This window comes from Gymnoscopelus microlampas (assembly GCF_963454915.1).
Source record: "Gymnoscopelus microlampas genome assembly, chromosome: 7".
In the NCBI taxonomy this organism is placed as follows: Eukaryota; Metazoa; Chordata; class Actinopteri; order Myctophiformes; family Myctophidae; genus Gymnoscopelus; species Gymnoscopelus microlampas.
This window is the reverse complement of record NC_139944.1, coordinates 42,673,527-42,678,829: the sequence shown is the minus strand read 5'-3', so window position 1 is coordinate 42,678,829 and position 5,303 is coordinate 42,673,527.

The following is a 5,303-nucleotide window of genomic DNA, read 5'->3' as shown; positions in this document are numbered from 1 at the left end:
ATCTAAATATTAGTTTACTCTGAGAGTGTAGAAATGGACCCATATGGGTACTGTACTAGACTGTCAATAAGCTACTTATATGCTGGCTGGCTTATATCACTTATATAATAGTGCAGTATGAACTCTACAAAGGTAGTGGTTATCTGCTTGAATACTCCACTCCATTTGTAAGCATCAATCGGTAACCTTCTCCCTCAATTTACATCCCAGTATGTGAAACAAAAAGCGGAATAAAACGGTGGCCAAACATGGCACTGCTGTGCTACTTTACTTTGGATTTCAGAGGGTATTTTTATAGTTGGGAATAAAATAGGACTGGACATCTCTCTGAGGATGCCGTGCGCAGCTTGGAACAGAGAGGGAGGAGAGGGTTGTGTGGGCTACAGCTGTGGCCGTTATCTCTAGATCCAGGGCAAATATGAAAGGCTAATGCAAGCAGACATGGAGAGATGCGGAAATGCACACACACCCTTGTATACACACGCACACAATCCATGCACACAGTCACAACAGCTTACTCTGATCTTGCACTTTGTATGTCACTCTGGATAAGAACTTCTACAGAATGCCTGAATTGTAAATTGTAGACGGTGCTGAAAATGTGTCTGAACTATGCACTCTAGGTTGCATGTTGAATTCATTGAGTGTTGAAACATTGATATTATTTAACAACAGCATCGCTTCATTCACCAGCTGTTGCGCGCGCGCGCACACACACACACACACACACACACACACACACACACACACACACACACACACACACACACACACACACACACACACACACACACACACACACACACACACACACACACACACACGCACACCAATAACATATTATTATACTGTACTTGAATGCAGACATTCTAACAGAAAAGACATTCTAACAAGAAAAGCTTCAGCCACAGGCATGACAGTAAATATGCACGACTCTGAACATTAAAATTACATCACTCATTCGATGTCCATGCTCAGCCATTTAGGGAAGTAAAGTTTAATTTGGCCATTACTGGAATTCGTCCTCTGCATTGAACGCCAAGGGGATTTTGCAGTGTAACTATTTGAAGCAGTGGTCAGCTTGAACAGCACAGTTGGGGGTTCAGTGTCTTGCTCAAGGACACTTCAACCCAATGCCGAGATGGAACCGAAACCTTCAAATTCCCAGGCAACCATTCTACCTCCTGCATGGGTCACTGTGTCCCCAGCCAAAGCAGGCTATGTTCTTTGTGTTTTGAAAGGATGAGGTCTTCTATGGATGTTTAGATAGCACTGTATGTTGAGATGTTTTTCTTACAATAAGCATAGGCCCAAGCTTGTTCTAGAAGAACAATGGTTCTCAAACCTTTTAATTTCAGGGACCCCAAGTTTGGTATGACTTAAGATTTAACTATGAGAGTTGAGAGTTAACTATGAGACTCTCAGAGTTCCTCTCAAAATTACAATAATTTAGCTGGGAGTAATTATGAGAGTGTACAAATGGAACCATGAGGGTGTAGAAGTGTCCCAGTTACACGTACACACAAACGCTGTCGGAGTGTACAAATGGAGCCAAATGGACTCTCAAAATTCAAAATATTTTAGCTGGGGACCCCCTGGAACTCCCTCAAGGACCCCTGGGGGTACCCGGACCCCACACTGAGAACCACTGTTCTACAATATTAGAAGTCCTATAGTGTGTACACAACTGAGTCACCATGAACAGATAGTCTTAAAAGTCTTAATTCGCCCTATTTCAAACTACACCCTTGGCCTGACATTCACTCTCCATAGGTCACTACCGTCGCGCGGCCTTGACCCCCGCAGAGGTATTCAACAGTGCAATACAATGCAATGCAATTTCCTGCGCTGACAAGAAGGGGTCACAAGTCACTTTCCTGCGCGGAGCCGTAATATGCAAGGGTGACCATGTGACTGCATGGGACAGAGGACGACAGAGTCCCCTCTTGCCACCAAGTGGGTCAAGTGCGCATCCGTCACCGAGAATCCCTATATGTGAAGTCACAATAATACCCTAATGGCCGTCTGTCAACCTATCAACTGTCAAGTGGCAGAGGATGAGCTGTTGCCATAGCAACAGCAATAAAGCCAGGAGGGGCATGCAGAGAATTAAGGCACGGCATATAGGCTACTGCACACTGAGGTTTATATCAAATAGAAGGTTGACATTTACAGTAGGACGGCGCATGGAGATTTGAGCCATAGCCATAGTAAATATTGGCTAGATTGCTAGAACATGCATGCGCCTCATCGGAGGGGGAAAAAAAATGGAATAAGAGGACATCCTTCCACCAAGAGAAATCTTTCCCCATGCAAATAGGGCAGCTTGGATCACATGGAAAAGATCGTTTGTGTACACAGCAAATAGCGGCCGAACAGAGCGGGCAAATGGGCCGGAACAATGCCTTATGCATCGATACCTGGCTGAGATTCTGCATGCAGCGAGAGAGTAACAGTGCTGTTGCATTATGCTGCCCAGGCTAAAAGGCTGCTTGTTAATGTCTATGGACATACAATATGAGGCTTCACAAAAAGAAGATAATGAGCACTTTAAAATGCAAGAGAGGAAAGAAGAGAGCGGGGGGGGGGGAGAAAGAAAGGGAAGAAAAGACTTCTATAAGCTGCGATTCAGGGCCATGGTGTCAATGTGTATTGGTCGAAGTCCAGGAGAGAGAATGCATCAATCACAACCCCATCCCCTCCTTCCATTGTTTACCCTGAGATGTGAGATTGAGCGCTACGCTGATTATGGTGCTTTGGTCCTGTGGCTATCTCTTCTGTCTCCTCTGCTGGACGCTATCATTGATCTGACAATAATCCTCAAAGCAAATGCAACAGCATGTGTCTCACGTTGGCCTGTACAGTATCTTCTCATTTTGTACCGTATTACCTTATTTTACTAAGCGTTTTATGGTCTCTAATCTGATCAAATGGAAGATTAATTGATTGATAGTGAAGGACTGAAACATTTGCTGCTTCATAAATTCCCATATTTTTGGGGACTTGAGCACTGACAGCACAGATGTCTTAAATTAGAGACAACATTTTTGCATTGATCAAAGCATGTTTCTTGAGGCTTTCTAGCCACTAGACATTGGTTTGCGGATATCTCTACTGCCGATCACTTAAGTATACTGTGGGGCCCCATGATAATACTGTTTTCATCATGTAAGAAGACCTTGTTAATAAATACACAGTGTACGGTACTGTACTACAGTATGTGTAGAAAATGAGATTCTTTATTCTTTACACTGGAAGACAGGGGTCCTTAATGGGGTTCCAGGGGGCCCCCAGTTAAATTTGATATAATGTAGCATCAACAACAGGACAAACAGGATAATCTTTTAAGATTTTGTGTCTTTTCTTGACACAAAATATTTTCGGATGGGGGGTCTGCGGCCAAACACATCCTTGACATGAAAATGTTTGAGAACCACTGGGGTTAAACACCTTTCTGATACACCATGTGTAATTCAGCCATGTCGAAAGGCATCCCATGGCTCACCCACTAGCACAACTTTGTGTTATTGTGGTGTCAGTTACATGCTCTCATTCTCCACCGCACAGAGAAACTCCAAGGGCCTTGTGGGTAGGACAGAGAGCAGACCTGTGATTGGACCATTCTCTTATCTCCTTACCCCAGCAACATGGCTGGCAGGACCTCTGTTTGTACAGAAAATGGTGTGTGTGTGTGTGTGTGTGTGTGTGTGTGTGTGTGTGTGTGTGTGTGTGTGTGTGTGTGTGTGTGTGTGTGTGTGTGTGTGTGTGTGTGTGTGTGTTCATGCGGGTGGATTTATTTGCTTGTTTGTTGTTGGCCTGTAGAGGCTACAGTTCCACAGTGCATACACGTACGGTATACATGTGCCTGTGTGTATTCATGAAATAAATTACATTTGTATGTAAATGCATGTATCTAGTGAGAGGACGATAGGGAAGGGAGCATGGAGTTTACCCCAAATGTCAAAAAGAAACCGCAAACGCGCGTGCGTGCGCGTGTGTGTGCGTACAGTATGTGTGTACGTGTGTGTGTGGGTGTGTGTGTGTGCGTGTGCGTGCATGCAAACGCCTGAGTCATATAACATTGAGTTTGTGCCTGTGTGTAATCAAGCGTGGAGGCCTAATCCTCACAAGAGATTGATAGCAATGCAGGGCCATGGGTAATGTTTTCATATTTCTGCTGAAAACACAGAACACAGAAGAAGTCACTGGAAAGTCCTAGCAAGCCACTTCTGCAATGCCAAGTGTGAGACAGAGATTTTTTTCTGCTCACTGGAATTACACTTTCCAAAGTTTCACACAGTAACCCGAAGCACAACATAACCTATTTTATTTGTATTGTAACGTTTCGCGCACCGAGCCGGAGTCGAACCCCGGCCTCCAGCTCGGCAGACCGTCAGGTAACAGACAACTCCAAGAGAGCTATAGCTCACTTGAGAAAGTTAGTTACGGCCGGGTCGCTGCAGTATTTAAAATTTTCAGTTAGAGAATTATATTATACTATCAGTGAGTTTTTATCTTTAAAAAAAAAAATGTATCCCACGATTTTGTAACCCTTTTTTCACCCGGTGCCAATTTTCTAAGTGATCCTGGGCGCTACACTGCCCCCACCAGCCTAGGGAGCCCAGGGCCGAGCTCATGCCTCCTTCAATGCATGAGAGCCAGCTGACCTTCTTGTCACCTGACAGGGGGGAATTTCCCCGGTAGGACGTAGCGCGTGGAAGGAACACGTTATTCCAACCAGTTTCCTTCCCCTCCATCAGGTGCCTCCCGGCTGTCATGGGGAGTTTTTTTTTATTCTTCTTGGAAATAAGGGATGCCCAAGCCGGGTGTCCCTTATTTGAATTGCAGGTATAGTTGGCAAGTGGCAACCCTTGCTGGAATCACACCTGATTATGGGGTCGACACACTGTTCAGCTACCGACACGCCCCAGTTAGGGGGAAATACTTCATGGCTGTCATTGGCTGTGGCTGAGTAGGACACCAGCTGCAAGCTCTTTCAATATTGCATCATGTAGTTATATTTTCACTGTGTTATATCCATATCCACTTCCTCTAGTTTGTCATCTCCTATCATTGCTGCAAGCAATTATAGCCTGAAAATGTACCTGTCATTCCCTCAGAGCTATAATCTGGAATGGTAAATAATACATCATAATACATCAACCTGGGATATGGCAGGCATGCAGTATGATCTGTGTAAACACCGACAGACAGAGAGGTTTTTGGTGCCAGCACATACAGTTAGTCTGTGACAGTGATGTCACAGATTCTGTTCGGTCTGTGACAGTGATGTCACAGATTCT